This window comes from Habropoda laboriosa, unplaced genomic scaffold, assembly GCF_001263275.1.
Source record: "Habropoda laboriosa isolate 0110345459 unplaced genomic scaffold, ASM126327v1 scaffold22, whole genome shotgun sequence".
Classification (NCBI taxonomy): domain Eukaryota; kingdom Metazoa; phylum Arthropoda; class Insecta; order Hymenoptera; family Apidae; genus Habropoda; species Habropoda laboriosa.
The window spans coordinates 495,377-512,545 of record NW_017100261.1 but is presented as its reverse complement, the minus strand read 5'-3'; the positions used below and the strand labels follow the sequence as shown (position 1 = coordinate 512,545).

At 33.9% G+C, this 17,169-nt stretch overlaps 1 protein-coding gene across 1 annotated transcript in view; it reads left to right on the top strand.

Annotated features, from left to right (window-relative positions):
* Nucleotides 1-17,169, top strand: part of LOC108572723 (calmodulin-like) — a 102,446-nt gene that overhangs the window by 46,426 nt on the left and 38,851 nt on the right. The gene's annotated exons all lie outside the window — the stretch shown is intronic.

The following is a 17,169-nucleotide window of genomic DNA, read 5'->3' as shown; positions in this document are numbered from 1 at the left end:
TATCCGATGTTTACAATTTGCCGTTATTTTTATCGGCTCTCGTATAACCTTGATGCCCGCGCGAATAATATTTATCAAAAGTGAGAAATTTCTCCGATAATACAAACACACCGCTTTAGCGAAAACAAAAAATGAAAGAAATATTGAAATGAAAATAGGATAAGAGAAAACAGGAAAATACTGTTGCACAAAATTGAATTCTTCATTGGTAGGAATATGCGAGGTTGTTACATATGAAACGGCCGATTTGTGAATTTTGGTCTGAACTCTTTCGTAAAATCATATGATTTCTTTTGCCAAATGTGCATTTGAATGTTAGATATTTACTGTCTTGGTACTGTATTAGATAAAGAAAGGTAATTTATTAGAGATTCGTTACATTTGGTAATCCGCAGTGTTGCAAATGGAAAGGGAAGTTGGAATTAAAATTAATTACGGCAGAATCTGTGCCATAAGTCTGTCTCGTTAATACAGGGTGAGCAAAGTATCTTGATCACGTCGAATATCTTACTTGTTTTTGATAATATGAAAAAGCGTTATTTTGTTCGAATTATATTAAGCAGAAAATTTCTCTCACGGTCATATTTTTCGAGATTTCAACGTAATCGATGTTTCTTTCAAGACCTGTCCAATGACGTATAATACCGTGATCTTGACGTGACAGCAGGAAGCAGAAAAACAATATTTTCCTTTAACATTTTTTCATATTATCAAAAACAAGTGAGATATTCGAGGTGATCAAGATTCACCCTGCATAAAACAAGGGGTTAAACGTACCACGAAATAGAACACATTAATTCATTGTAAGTACATCAGTTAATACTCAAAGCTAGCCCTATTTTATCCTTAGAAATAAAAATAGATTCTCAAATTTTTCTTAAACAAAGACATAAATAATCTCGTATACCATAAGTAGATCACACTGGAGTTAACAAATGTCACATTTTTACCAAAATCACACACACCTGTTGAAAGTTTCATCAATTCCCTCTGGCTGGGTGATTCGCTCTGCAACAACCTACCACATACAACGGTAAAATTCGCGTTTCAAATAGAAGCATCTCTGGCGAACACCCGACTCCGGTTTACAAAACGGGCGAATTAGCGGAAACCACCGAAATCCTATTCACGGTTGGCCAAGAGGGATCAGGGCAATCCTACGCCACTGAATAAACAATACTGCCTCGTAACACACATGTTCCACTTCAAACACGCGGCTTGGTACATATTTCAAAGCTGCGCATTCCACAAGAGACGTATTAGGTTCCATGATCTCCCTCTGCCTGTCACCGATGCCACTTCCGGAGAACACGAAGCCACGCGTCATCTAGAATCCAGAATATCGATACGATGTCTATCTCAACGTGTTCACTATGTACATACACCATCGCCGTTTTCGATATTCGAACGGTTTCCCTGTGCATATCGGTAAGCTTGTTTCAAACAAAAGACACGTTGAAATGCATAATCGCGGAGACGTCGTTGTTGTGCCAGAAAAAAATAAAGATGAAAGAAGAACGTTGTACCGGGGGTTCGTTGATATCCTCCGTCGAAGGACCAGCGTTCTTCCTTCGTTTCACCTATATGTCGGTATCGATAGATAGCCACGGATAACATTCTCCACGGTTCGAGTTTAAAACGAATCGATCGAGGATGCAGGAAAAGGTGGTCGCTATCCGTTCCAGCCATTCTTTTTTACGTTTTTCTTACGGTCAGAGAGAACGAAGCGGCGTTGAACGAATTGCGGTTTATTTAGCTCCGATCCGTTTCGTCGTCGTTCATGCCTGCACGCGTTCCGTTTCCTTTGGACGCATCGCGAATTCAAATTTTACGTTTCTGCATCTGTAAGGATGTGTAACCCCCTTTGCTGTCGCAGCTCGATAAAACGTTCTGCCGTACACATTTTTTCTCACAGCCTGTCAACTTATACGACGCTTTTATTCGCCTCGTGCAATTATTCACGAGTGCTAACACGCTTAACAAATTGTGGGGAAATAACGTCGACGATAAAAGTCTCTGTTTTATTCGCCGTTACAGAGAGGGAAGGAGAGCGAATGAATAAAATTTACGCTCTACTTTTATCGACCACGATCAGCTCAATTTTTCTCACGGTGAAACATCCTTTCGGAAGGATTACGACGACGTTCGCCGACAACGAGAAAGAAGGAGAGAGAGCGAGAGAGAGAGAGGAAGATGTTACGTTCATCGACAACGAGAAAGAAATAGAGAGAGATGTTACGACACGGTGCAAATTATTCAAGAGAATGACGAGAAGCGTCGACGGTAATTTTCACGAGGAGCTCGTTTTCCGGCTGCGTTCCTCTTTGTTAATGAACTCGCCAAGTTACGGCCGTGGCGGCGGTTCCGTTCAAGATGCGTCAAGAAATTCCAAAGTGGAGCCGCGGTTACTGAGGTTACGTCAGTTGGTCGCGGCGCGTCCTCGGAATTTACCATCCGAAATCCGGATTCCAAGAGCTGCTCTCGTCAAGTGTACACACGTGTGTGCACGCGCGTGCACATAGAGACGGGAGAGCAAACGGTGGAGGGCAAAGTGGACGGGCGGGCCGAAAGTGTGACGGTGTGTTGCGCAATTGCAAAGGTTAGAGAGACTTCGAGACTATTAGAGAGCGCGCATCTAGGGACAGGCCCGGTGTCGCGTGCTTGTCGTCGTTTTAAGGGACGTTCCGACGTGAGCTCGCGTTAATTCGTCGTAACAGTATACCAATTAAAACTTGGATACCTCTCTGCTTGAATAACGCGATCATTTGCCTAACGATTTCGCGCGGGAATCTTCCCCTTTCTCCTCGTTAGGTCCCGTCTATTGTTCGATATTTGGGACACGATCGAGGTACAGTTTTTCGCCTATTGTCACTCTTATATTCATTATCAAAGTTGCCTTTCTCGTGAGTTTCTTCTTTTTTTTTTCACCCTCCGCGAATTTTTAGACGCTTTTCGTTGGAACGAAATTGGTAAACGGTGCAAGAATTTTTGGAAGCAATTTTGTAAGATTTTCCGTTTACTGCATAATTCATTTGCAGAAGTACAGTGGTTTGAAGATGAAATAAAAAAATGTAAGAGAAAATCAGTCAGGATCTGCACGAGTGCTGATACAATTCTGTCCTTCCTGAAAAAACCTAGTCAAGAGGACCCCCTTGACAATATGGCCTTTCTTAGCCTTGAGGCAGAACTATCCCTAGGAGGGGGAAACGCAGCAGAAGACTGCACATGGCCCACTCAAGCCTTCGCTTTTTGGTCTTTTCTAACAAAAATATTGTATTTAATAAATTTATATTTGAATGTTGAAATGTAAAAATGTATTGTCAGAAAGTACTCTAACTCGGAGTAGGGTGGACGTAAAATTAATTAAACGTGTCTACGTTTTTACAATAGTATATTGTATAGGCGTCGTTCGCAAAAGTATAGTCGGGGCCACGATATAGCGAGGTCGTAAAATCGGTCAGGCGTCAAAGTAAACATGTTTTAGCTGCCGGAACATTGAAATTGACAGAAATACGAGCAGATAAGTACTTGAAACCATTGTCAGGACCGTACGAAGAATTTTTGTATCCAGCGTCAATGTATCTTGTATGATATATCAAAGAAAAAATTCTTAATCACATTACAATTTTTCTTTCTTGTTTTCTAATTTATTGAGTTCGTCTTCCTTTTCATTGTTGATATTCTTCTTCGATTTTGATCACCCTATTCACAGTTTTTTTCCAATTATGCGGTTTAATACTGTCCATTTCTCTTTTTATTAATTCAACAACTTGTTGATGAAATTTCGGGCATCTATTTTTTCTTCTTATATTCAATTTTAATTGAGCCCAAATCATTTCTATTGGATTAAATATGCAGAAATATGGTGGCAATCTCAGGACAGTATGGCCGTTCTTCTCTGCTATTTCATCAATAACATATCTTTTTTTAAATTTTCCAATTTTTAAAATTTCTTTCTAAATTTCTTAAAAGATAGTGATTAATATTAAATATTTTCCATTTGTAAATGAAATATCATTTTCCATTTGAAATACCAAATCATATGCTACCATTCATTTATTGTTAGAATCCTCAAGCAGACTGCAACGCACGGTCCTGAGTGCCGCAGCATCAATAGGTGCCGCTTCTTAAGAGCTTAATTTACGACCTCGCTATATCTTGGTCCCGACTATATACGTTAAGGGTCTCGGGAAGAGTGTGTACGCGTCGTCCTGCCGATCCCTGCCCACCCCTACGCGAACAGGCCCAGGGAAAGACCCACAGGGGCGAGTCGTCTCCACCGAGCGCGCTGGGCTAGGCTTCAAGGTGCTCGCTTCACTGTCTTCGGAACGGATTTTCTCACAGTACAGTGGGAGAGTTGTTAATGAGTATAAAATGTAGAGAGATACTTGAAACTTGTTGCAATTGTTTTCTCGCCGAAGGTTCTCGGGTAAGTGCCGTACCTTTTTGGCACAGTCCTCTTCCCGGAGAGTCCTAGGACCCTCCCCACTTTGTGGCGAGATCCTTTGTTCCGGATCTTTATCTCTCTGTGTGCGCTACGAAGCATCGGTGACGTCGGGCCACCGGCCCCGTGCACGCGTCCTCTTTGTGTTCGGCAATAGGACATCGGGTCCTCTGCCACTGGTTTCTACGCCGCCCGCAGAGCCTATCTCCCAATGACAGATTCTAAGGTTCCGCTCGTTGGCGATACGATGTTCTTTTAGAAGACGTTAAATGCGTCGTCTTTAACACGTGTGTCTTCTAATAAGATAAGTGACGCTAACAAACTCTTGAACAACACTGCAGTAATTAATTGAAATAAGTCGATGGAAATACGATAAAGATCCTTAACGTTCAATTGAAAGAACATTTAGATTGCCAGAACAAAAGACCTGTAATTTATCTTCGAATCACCGGCTAGGTAATCCAATTTGTCGCTGAAAAACGAAGGCGTTCGAGCAATCTTTCACGCTGCACAGTGTTTCGAAACAGCTGTCTGACTGCACGAAACTATATTTCATTTTAACAGTGTATGGATCATTAAGAATGAATTGAAATATTCAAATCTGAATGGTTTTGGGCTGAATTTTAAATGCGAATAACTCGAATTTTATTGGCTGAATTGAAATGGTGCTTGCTTTAATGGCATTGGCTGAGTTCAAATTTTCTAAATTTTGAATTTCATTGGTTAAACTTAAAATTCGAATGTCTCGAATTCTATTGGCTGAATTCAAATGCTGTTCACTTTAATGACATTGGCTGAGTTCAAATTTTCTAAATTTTGAATTTCATTGGTTAAACTTAAAATTCGAATGTCTCGAATTCTATTGGCTGAATTCAAATGCTGTTCACTTTAATGACATTGGGGGAATTCAAATTTTCTAAATTTTGAATTTCATTGGTTAAACTTAAAATTCGAATGTCTCGAATTCTATTGGCTGAATTCAAATGCTGTTCACTTTAATGACATTGGGGGAATTCAAATTTTCTAAATTTTGAATTTCATTGGTTAAACTTAAAATTCGAATGTCTCGAATTCTATTGGCTGAATTCAAATGCTGTTCACTTTAATGACATTGGGGGAATTCAAATTTTCTAAATTTTGAATTTCATTGGTTAAACTTAAAATTCGAATGTCTCGAATTCTATTGGCTGAATTCAAATGCTGTTCACTTTAATGACATTGGGGGAATTCAAATTTTCTAAATTTTGAATTTCATTGGTTAAACTTAAAATTCGAATGTCTCGAATTCTATTGGCTGAATTCAAATGCTGTTCACTTTAATGACATTGGGGGAATTCAAATTTTCTAAATTTTGAATTTCATTGGTTAAACTTAAAATTCGAATGTCTCGAATTCTATTGGCTGAATTCAAATGCTGTTCACTTTAATGACATTGGGGGAATTCAAATTTTCTAAATTTTGAATTTCATTGGTTAAACTTAAAATTCGAATGTCTCGAATTCTATTGGCTGAATTCAAATGCTGTTCACTTTAATGACATTGGGGGAATTCAAATTTTCTAAATTTTGAATTTCATTGGTTAAACTTAAAATTCGAATGTCTCGAATTCTATTGGCTGAATTCAAATGCTGTTCACTTTAATGACATTGGGGGAATTCAAATTTTCTAAATTTTGAATTTCATTGGTTAAACTTAAAATTCGAATGTCTCGAATTCTATTGGCTGAATTCAAATGCTGTTCACTTTAATGACATTGGGGGAATTCAAATTTTCTAAATTTTGAATTTCATTGGTTAAACTTAAAATTCGAATGTCTCGAATTCTATTGGCTGAATTCAAATGCTGTTCACTTTAATGACATTGGGGGAATTCAAATTTTCTAAATTTTGAATTTCATTGGTTAAACTTAAAATTCGAATGTCTCGAATTCTATTGGCTGAATTCAAATGCTGTTCACTTTAATGACATTGGGGGAATTCAAATTTTCTAAATTTTGAATTTCATTGGTTAAACTTAAAATTCGAATGTCTCGAATTCTATTGGCTGAATTCAAATGCTGTTCACTTTAATGACATTGGGGGAATTCAAATTTTCTAAATTTTGAATTTCATTGGTTAAACTTAAAATTCGAATGTCTCGAATTCTATTGGCTGAATTCAAATGCTGTTCACTTTAATGACATTGGGGGAATTCAAATTTTCTAAATTTTGAATTTCATTGGTTAAACTTAAAATTCGAATGTCTCGAATTCTATTGGCTGAATTCAAATGCTGTTCACTTTAATGACATTGGGGGAATTCAAATTTTCTAAATTTTGAATTTCATTGGTTAAACTTAAAATTCGAATGTCTCGAATTCTATTGGCTGAATTCAAATGCTGTTCACTTTAATGACATTGGGGGAATTCAAATTTTCTAAATTTTGAATTTCATTGGTTAAACTTAAAATTCGAATGTCTCGAATTCTATTGGCTGAATTCAAATGCTGTTCACTTTAATGACATTGGGGGAATTCAAATTTTCTAAATTTTGAATTTCATTGGTTAAACTTAAAATTCGAATGTCTCGAATTCTATTGGCTGAATTCAAATGCTGTTCACTTTAATGACATTGGGGGAATTCAAATTTTCTAAATTTTGAATTTCATTGGTTAAACTTAAAATTCGAATGTCTCGAATTCTATTGGCTGAATTCAAATGCTGTTCACTTTAATGACATTGGGGGAATTCAAATTTTCTAAATTTTGAATTTCATTGGTTAAACTTAAAATTCGAATGTCTCGAATTCTATTGGCTGAATTCAAATGCTGTTCACTTTAATGACATTGGGGGAATTCAAATTTTCTAAATTTTGAATTTCATTGGTTAAACTTAAAATTCGAATGTCTCGAATTCTATTGGCTGAATTCAAATGCTGTTCACTTTAATGACATTGGGGGAATTCAAATTTTCTAAATTTTGAATTTCATTGGTTAAACTTAAAATTCGAATGTCTCGAATTCTATTGGCTGAATTCAAATGCTGTTCACTTTAATGACATTGGGGGAATTCAAATTTTCTAAATTTTGAATTTCATTGGTTAAACTTAAAATTCGAATGTCTCGAATTCTATTGGCTGAATTCAAATGCTGTTCACTTTAATGACATTGGGGGAATTCAAATTTTCTAAATTTTGAATTTCATTGGTTAAACTTAAAATTCGAATGTCTCGAATTCTATTGGCTGAATTCAAATGCTGTTCACTTTAATGACATTGGGGGAATTCAAATTTTCTAAATTTTGAATTTCATTGGTTAAACTTAAAATTCGAATGTCTCGAATTCTATTGGCTGAATTCAAATGCTGTTCACTTTAATGACATTGGGGGAATTCAAATTTTCTAAATTTTGAATTTCATTGGTTAAACTTAAAATTCGAATGTCTCGAATTCTATTGGCTGAATTCAAATGCTGTTCACTTTAATGACATTGGGGGAATTCAAATTTTCTAAATTTTGAATTTCATTGGTTAAACTTAAAATTCGAATGTCTCGAATTCTATTGGCTGAATTCAAATGCTGTTCACTTTAATGACATTGGGGGAATTCAAATTTTCTAAATTTTGAATTTCATTGGTTAAACTTAAAATTCGAATGTCTCGAATTCTATTGGCTGAATTCAAATGCTGTTCACTTTAATGACATTGGGGGAATTCAAATTTTCTAAATTTTGAATTTCATTGGTTAAACTTAAAATTCGAATGTCTCGAATTCTATTGGCTGAATTCAAATGCTGTTCACTTTAATGACATTGGGGGAATTCAAATTTTCTAAATTTTGAATTTCATTGGTTAAACTTAAAATTCGAATGTCTCGAATTCTATTGGCTGAATTCAAATGCTGTTCACTTTAATGACATTGGGGGAATTCAAATTTTCTAAATTTTGAATTTCATTGGTTAAACTTAAAATTCGAATGTCTCGAATTCTATTGGCTGAATTCAAATGCTGTTCACTTTAATGACATTGGGGGAATTCAAATTTTCTAAATTTTGAATTTCATTGGTTAAACTTAAAATTCGAATGTCTCGAATTCTATTGGCTGAATTCAAATGCTGTTCACTTTAATGACATTGGGGGAATTCAAATTTTCTAAATTTTGAATTTCATTGGTTAAACTTAAAATTCGAATGTCTCGAATTCTATTGGCTGAATTCAAATGCTGTTCACTTTAATGACATTGGGGGAATTCAAATTTTCTAAATTTTGAATTTCATTGGTTAAACTTAAAATTCGAATGTCTCGAATTCTATTGGCTGAATTCAAATGCTGTTCACTTTAATGACATTGGGGGAATTCAAATTTTCTAAATTTTGAATTTCATTGGTTAAACTTAAAATTCGAATGTCTCGAATTCTATTGGCTGAATTCAAATGCTGTTCACTTTAATGACATTGGGGGAATTCAAATTTTCTAAATTTTGAATTTCATTGGTTAAACTTAAAATTCGAATGTCTCGAATTCTATTGGCTGAATTCAAATGCTGTTCACTTTAATGACATTGGGGGAATTCAAATTTTCTAAATTTTGAATTTCATTGGTTAAACTTAAAATTCGAATGTCTCGAATTCTATTGGCTGAATTCAAATGCTGTTCACTTTAATGACATTGGGGGAATTCAAATTTTCTAAATTTTGAATTTCATTGGTTAAACTTAAAATTCGAATGTCTCGAATTCTATTGGCTGAATTCAAATGCTGTTCACTTTAATGACATTGGGGGAATTCAAATTTTCTAAATTTTGAATTTCATTGGTTAAACTTAAAATTCGAATGTCTCGAATTCTATTGGCTGAATTCAAATGCTGTTCACTTTAATGACATTGGGGGAATTCAAATTTTCTAAATTTTGAATTTCATTGGTTAAACTTAAAATTCGAATGTCTCGAATTCTATTGGCTGAATTCAAATGCTGTTCACTTTAATGACATTGGGGGAATTCAAATTTTCTAAATTTTGAATTTCATTGGTTAAACTTAAAATTCGAATGTCTCGAATTCTATTGGCTGAATTCAAATGCTGTTCACTTTAATGACATTGGGGGAATTCAAATTTTCTAAATTTTGAATTTCATTGGTTAAACTTAAAATTCGAATGTCTCGAATTCTATTGGCTGAATTCAAATGCTGTTCACTTTAATGACATTGGGGGAATTCAAATTTTCTAAATTTTGAATTTCATTGGTTAAACTTAAAATTCGAATGTCTCGAATTCTATTGGCTGAATTCAAATGCTGTTCACTTTAATGACATTGGGGGAATTCAAATTTTCTAAATTTTGAATTTCATTGGTTAAACTTAAAATTCGAATGTCTCGAATTCTATTGGCTGAATTCAAATGCTGTTCACTTTAATGACATTGGGGGAATTCAAATTTTCTAAATTTTGAATTTCATTGGTTAAACTTAAAATTCGAATGTCTCGAATTCTATTGGCTGAATTCAAATGCTGTTCACTTTAATGACATTGGGGGAATTCAAATTTTCTAAATTTTGAATTTCATTGGTTAAACTTAAAATTCGAATGTCTCGAATTCTATTGGCTGAATTCAAATGCTGTTCACTTTAATGACATTGGGGGAATTCAAATTTTCTAAATTTTGAATTTCATTGGTTAAACTTAAAATTCGAATGTCTCGAATTCTATTGGCTGAATTCAAATGCTGTTCACTTTAATGACATTGGGGGAATTCAAATTTTCTAAATTTTGAATTTCATTGGTTAAACTTAAAATTCGAATGTCTCGAATTCTATTGGCTGAATTCAAATGCTGTTCACTTTAATGACATTGGGGGAATTCAAATTTTCTAAATTTTGAATTTCATTGGTTAAACTTAAAATTCGAATGTCTCGAATTCTATTGGCTGAATTCAAATGCTGTTCACTTTAATGACATTGGGGGAATTCAAATTTTCTAAATTTTGAATTTCATTGGTTAAACTTAAAATTCGAATGTCTCGAATTCTATTGGCTGAATTCAAATGCTGTTCACTTTAATGACATTGGGGGAATTCAAATTTTCTAAATTTTGAATTTCATTGGTTAAACTTAAAATTCGAATGTCTCGAATTCTATTGGCTGAATTCAAATGCTGTTCACTTTAATGACATTGGGGGAATTCAAATTTTCTAAATTTTGAATTTCATTGGTTAAACTTAAAATTCGAATGTCTCGAATTCTATTGGCTGAATTCAAATGCTGTTCACTTTAATGACATTGGGGGAATTCAAATTTTCTAAATTTTGAATTTCATTGGTTAAACTTAAAATTCGAATGTCTCGAATTCTATTGGCTGAATTCAAATGCTGTTCACTTTAATGACATTGGGGGAATTCAAATTTTCTAAATTTTGAATTTCATTGGTTAAACTTAAAATTCGAATGTCTCGAATTCTATTGGCTGAATTCAAATGCTGTTCACTTTAATGACATTGGGGGAATTCAAATTTTCTAAATTTTGAATTTCATTGGTTAAACTTAAAATTCGAATGTCTCGAATTCTATTGGCTGAATTCAAATGCTGTTCACTTTAATGACATTGGGGGAATTCAAATTTTCTAAATTTTGAATTTCATTGGTTAAACTTAAAATTCGAATGTCTCGAATTCTATTGGCTGAATTCAAATGCTGTTCACTTTAATGACATTGGGGGAATTCAAATTTTCTAAATTTTGAATTTCATTGGTTAAACTTAAAATTCGAATGTCTCGAATTCTATTGGCTGAATTCAAATGCTGTTCACTTTAATGACATTGGGGGAATTCAAATTTTCTAAATTTTGAATTTCATTGGTTAAACTTAAAATTCGAATGTCTCGAATTCTATTGGCTGAATTCAAATGCTGTTCACTTTAATGACATTGGGGGAATTCAAATTTTCTAAATTTTGAATTTCATTGGTTAAACTTAAAATTCGAATGTCTCGAATTCTATTGGCTGAATTCAAATGCTGTTCACTTTAATGACATTGGGGGAATTCAAATTTTCTAAATTTTGAATTTCATTGGTTAAACTTAAAATTCGAATGTCTCGAATTCTATTGGCTGAATTCAAATGCTGTTCACTTTAATGACATTGGGGGAATTCAAATTTTCTAAATTTTGAATTTCATTGGTTAAACTTAAAATTCGAATGTCTCGAATTCTATTGGCTGAATTCAAATGCTGTTCACTTTAATGACATTGGGGGAATTCAAATTTTCTAAATTTTGAATTTCATTGGTTAAACTTAAAATTCGAATGTCTCGAATTCTATTGGCTGAATTCAAATGCTGTTCACTTTAATGACATTGGGGGAATTCAAATTTTCTAAATTTTGAATTTCATTGGTTAAACTTAAAATTCGAATGTCTCGAATTCTATTGGCTGAATTCAAATGCTGTTCACTTTAATGACATTGGGGGAATTCAAATTTTCTAAATTTTGAATTTCATTGGTTAAACTTAAAATTCGAATGTCTCGAATTCTATTGGCTGAATTCAAATGCTGTTCACTTTAATGACATTGGGGGAATTCAAATTTTCTAAATTTTGAATTTCATTGGTTAAACTTAAAATTCGAATGTCTCGAATTCTATTGGCTGAATTCAAATGCTGTTCACTTTAATGACATTGGGGGAATTCAAATTTTCTAAATTTTGAATTTCATTGGTTAAACTTAAAATTCGAATGTCTCGAATTCTATTGGCTGAATTCAAATGCTGTTCACTTTAATGACATTGGGGGAATTCAAATTTTCTAAATTTTGAATTTCATTGGTTAAACTTAAAATTCGAATGTCTCGAATTCTATTGGCTGAATTCAAATGCTGTTCACTTTAATGACATTGGGGGAATTCAAATTTTCTAAATTTTGAATTTCATTGGTTAAACTTAAAATTCGAATGTCTCGAATTCTATTGGCTGAATTCAAATGCTGTTCACTTTAATGACATTGGGGGAATTCAAATTTTCTAAATTTTGAATTTCATTGGTTAAACTTAAAATTCGAATGTCTCGAATTCTATTGGCTGAATTCAAATGCTGTTCACTTTAATGACATTGGGGGAATTCAAATTTTCTAAATTTTGAATTTCATTGGTTAAACTTAAAATTCGAATGTCTCGAATTCTATTGGCTGAATTCAAATGCTGTTCACTTTAATGACATTGGGGGAATTCAAATTTTCTAAATTTTGAATTTCATTGGTTAAACTTAAAATTCGAATGTCTCGAATTCTATTGGCTGAATTCAAATGCTGTTCACTTTAATGACATTGGGGGAATTCAAATTTTCTAAATTTTGAATTTCATTGGTTAAACTTAAAATTCGAATGTCTCGAATTCTATTGGCTGAATTCAAATGCTGTTCACTTTAATGACATTGGGGGAATTCAAATTTTCTAAATTTTGAATTTCATTGGTTAAACTTAAAATTCGAATGTCTCGAATTCTATTGGCTGAATTCAAATGCTGTTCACTTTAATGACATTGGGGGAATTCAAATTTTCTAAATTTTGAATTTCATTGGTTAAACTTAAAATTCGAATGTCTCGAATTCTATTGGCTGAATTCAAATGCTGTTCACTTTAATGACATTGGGGGAATTCAAATTTTCTAAATTTTGAATTTCATTGGTTAAACTTAAAATTCGAATGTCTCGAATTCTATTGGCTGAATTCAAATGCTGTTCACTTTAATGACATTGGGGGAATTCAAATTTTCTAAATTTTGAATTTCATTGGTTAAACTTAAAATTCGAATGTCTCGAATTCTATTGGCTGAATTCAAATGCTGTTCACTTTAATGACATTGGGGGAATTCAAATTTTCTAAATTTTGAATTTCATTGGTTAAACTTAAAATTCGAATGTCTCGAATTCTATTGGCTGAATTCAAATGCTGTTCACTTTAATGACATTGGGGGAATTCAAATTTTCTAAATTTTGAATTTCATTGGTTAAACTTAAAATTCGAATGTCTCGAATTCTATTGGCTGAATTCAAATGCTGTTCACTTTAATGACATTGGGGGAATTCAAATTTTCTAAATTTTGAATTTCATTGGTTAAACTTAAAATTCGAATGTCTCGAATTCTATTGGCTGAATTCAAATGCTGTTCACTTTAATGACATTGGGGGAATTCAAATTTTCTAAATTTTGAATTTCATTGGTTAAACTTAAAATTCGAATGTCTCGAATTCTATTGGCTGAATTCAAATGCTGTTCACTTTAATGACATTGGGGGAATTCAAATTTTCTAAATTTTGAATTTCATTGGTTAAACTTAAAATTCGAATGTCTCGAATTCTATTGGCTGAATTCAAATGCTGTTCACTTTAATGACATTGGGGGAATTCAAATTTTCTAAATTTTGAATTTCATTGGTTAAACTTAAAATTCGAATGTCTCGAATTCTATTGGCTGAATTCAAATGCTGTTCACTTTAATGACATTGGGGGAATTCAAATTTTCTAAATTTTGAATTTCATTGGTTAAACTTAAAATTCGAATGTCTCGAATTCTATTGGCTGAATTCAAATGCTGTTCACTTTAATGACATTGGGGGAATTCAAATTTTCTAAATTTTGAATTTCATTGGTTAAACTTAAAATTCGAATGTCTCGAATTCTATTGGCTGAATTCAAATGCTGTTCACTTTAATGACATTGGGGGAATTCAAATTTTCTAAATTTTGAATTTCATTGGTTAAACTTAAAATTCGAATGTCTCGAATTCTATTGGCTGAATTCAAATGCTGTTCACTTTAATGACATTGGGGGAATTCAAATTTTCTAAATTTTGAATTTCATTGGTTAAACTTAAAATTCGAATGTCTCGAATTCTATTGGCTGAATTCAAATGCTGTTCACTTTAATGACATTGGGGGAATTCAAATTTTCTAAATTTTGAATTTCATTGGTTAAACTTAAAATTCGAATGTCTCGAATTCTATTGGCTGAATTCAAATGCTGTTCACTTTAATGACATTGGGGGAATTCAAATTTTCTAAATTTTGAATTTCATTGGTTAAACTTAAAATTCGAATGTCTCGAATTCTATTGGCTGAATTCAAATGCTGTTCACTTTAATGACATTGGGGGAATTCAAATTTTCTAAATTTTGAATTTCATTGGTTAAACTTAAAATTCGAATGTCTCGAATTCTATTGGCTGAATTCAAATGCTGTTCACTTTAATGACATTGGGGGAATTCAAATTTTCTAAATTTTGAATTTCATTGGTTAAACTTAAAATTCGAATGTCTCGAATTCTATTGGCTGAATTCAAATGCTGTTCACTTTAATGACATTGGGGGAATTCAAATTTTCTAAATTTTGAATTTCATTGGTTAAACTTAAAATTCGAATGTCTCGAATTCTATTGGCTGAATTCAAATGCTGTTCACTTTAATGACATTGGGGGAATTCAAATTTTCTAAATTTTGAATTTCATTGGTTAAACTTAAAATTCGAATGTCTCGAATTCTATTGGCTGAATTCAAATGCTGTTCACTTTAATGACATTGGGGGAATTCAAATTTTCTAAATTTTGAATTTCATTGGTTAAACTTAAAATTCGAATGTCTCGAATTCTATTGGCTGAATTCAAATGCTGTTCACTTTAATGTCATTGGCTGAGTTCAAATTTTCTAAATTTTGAGTTTCATTGGTTAAACTTAAAATTCGAATGTCTCGAATTCTATTGGCTGAATTCAAATGCTGTTCACTTTAATGACATTGGGGGAATTCAAATTTTCTAAATTTTGAGTTTCATTGGTTAAACTTAAAATTCGAATATCTCGAATTCTATTGGCTGAAGTCAAATGGTGCTTACTTTATTGGCATTGGCGGAATTCATATTTTCAATGGTTTGAATTTCGAGGATTCAGGAATGTTGGATTATTAGGAGAAATGAATGCGTCTGTGTAGCAAAAACGATCAACATACTGAGACAGGTTAGTATAAACATATATAGAAGAATGACATTGTAACCTAGAATAGTATCATAGTTTAGTATGGGTGGACGCTGATATGTTTTTTCTTCTTTTCTTTAGAGTCTTGTCGATCTCTTACGATTGCGTAGAGACGTGCCTTCCTCGTGTATAAAAATAAACAAGAATTTATTATTGAAATACCACCTTTTAATTTATTACGTAAATCCATCAAGAAACACAAGGACACCAAAAATTGAGTAATAGAAAACGATAAAAATTTGAGGTATCGCGTGGTCAGGTAGGCGTTTCGAAACACCGTAGGCTGTGACGATTAATCGCTCGAACGAACGAACGTTGCTTATCGCTGTACACGTATACGCGATAACTCGTTGCGCATAAGTTTGCATGAACACGCGCCGTCCAGGTGAGTTAGACACGCGATTACGCACGCTTTACGTATAGACGCGCCGGAAATCCCCCGGCTCTTAAGGGTATAATCGCGTCTAAAGTCTGGACGCTCGCGGGGAATAAAGTTTAAGCCATCGCAAGAGTCGAGAAATCCCCGAAACGTCAAACGAGATCGTCGTGTTTTCGAAAACGCGACAGCTTGGATGGAACGTCGCACGTTCTGTCCTATCTACGAGCCTTCGAAAAGCACGTTTTCGTGTAACTGATACCCGATAGATCGATGTTTCCCCGGAGATTTCTACAAAACTATCACGTGTTACTTGTCACGTGTGATGTTAACAAGAATTTCTCGTACACAAACATTTGCCGAGAGAACAATCTTCACCTAGATTTCTCTGAATTGTAATCTTGGAACTTGGAATTTTTACTAAGGTTTGTCACAATTGTAATCTTAGAATTTGAAATTTTTTCCAATATTTTTAAAATTGTAATTTTAAAATTTGCCATTTTTACCAAAATTTTCAAAATTGTAAGATTAGAATTTTAAACTTTCTTCAAAGTTTCTCAAAATTGTAAGATTAGAATTTGCAATTTTTACCAAGGTTTCTCATAATTGTAATCTTAACATTTGCAATTTTTACCAAGATTTCTGAAAATTGTGATCTTCCAATTTGGATCTTGGTTATTTCAGTATTTGAGCTTTCAAGCTTATTCCATCGCGTACCGCAGCGAAGAACTTTCTTGGCAGAAAATTCCGGCGAGAAAGGACGGGAGAGCGCCTTAAATACAACACAAATTCCCGAACGTTTCACCGTGTTGAGTCTGTCGTCGATATCGGAAGCTCGAGACAACAACTGTTATGCACTGCGTACACAGTGCTTCTCTGTTTACTTGGGCGTAATCGCCAAAATGGATTTTCTCTCTCCGCAACGGAACGGTTATTTATTTAAAGGGACGTTTCGAGAAAGTTATCGAAGCCCCACCGCGCCGATACAACCGGAACGATGGCTGTCGACAGTTCTTCGCCTTGGAAAATTGTAGCACACCGCTTTGGATACCCCACTAGACGTGAATTTCATCCAGAAACCTGCTTTAAGCCCGTTTTCCCACGGGAATTATCGACGAAAGAATTTGCGCCACGGTTCTATACCCGTGGAATTCTCTCCTTTGACTATGCAATTTTGTCTCTCGTTTCATATTTTACACGTGGCGATACGCGGCGAAACATAAGGGTGCAAAAAAGGAAACTGGTGAAAATGCAAATAACGGTAAACGCGATTTTTACGGGGAAAGCAGCCTCCGGTCTGAGAACGGTGGACTTACATTCGAGTCGCAAAGTTCGTTAATCCCCATGATGTCGTGGTTTCTGTGTTCTCACC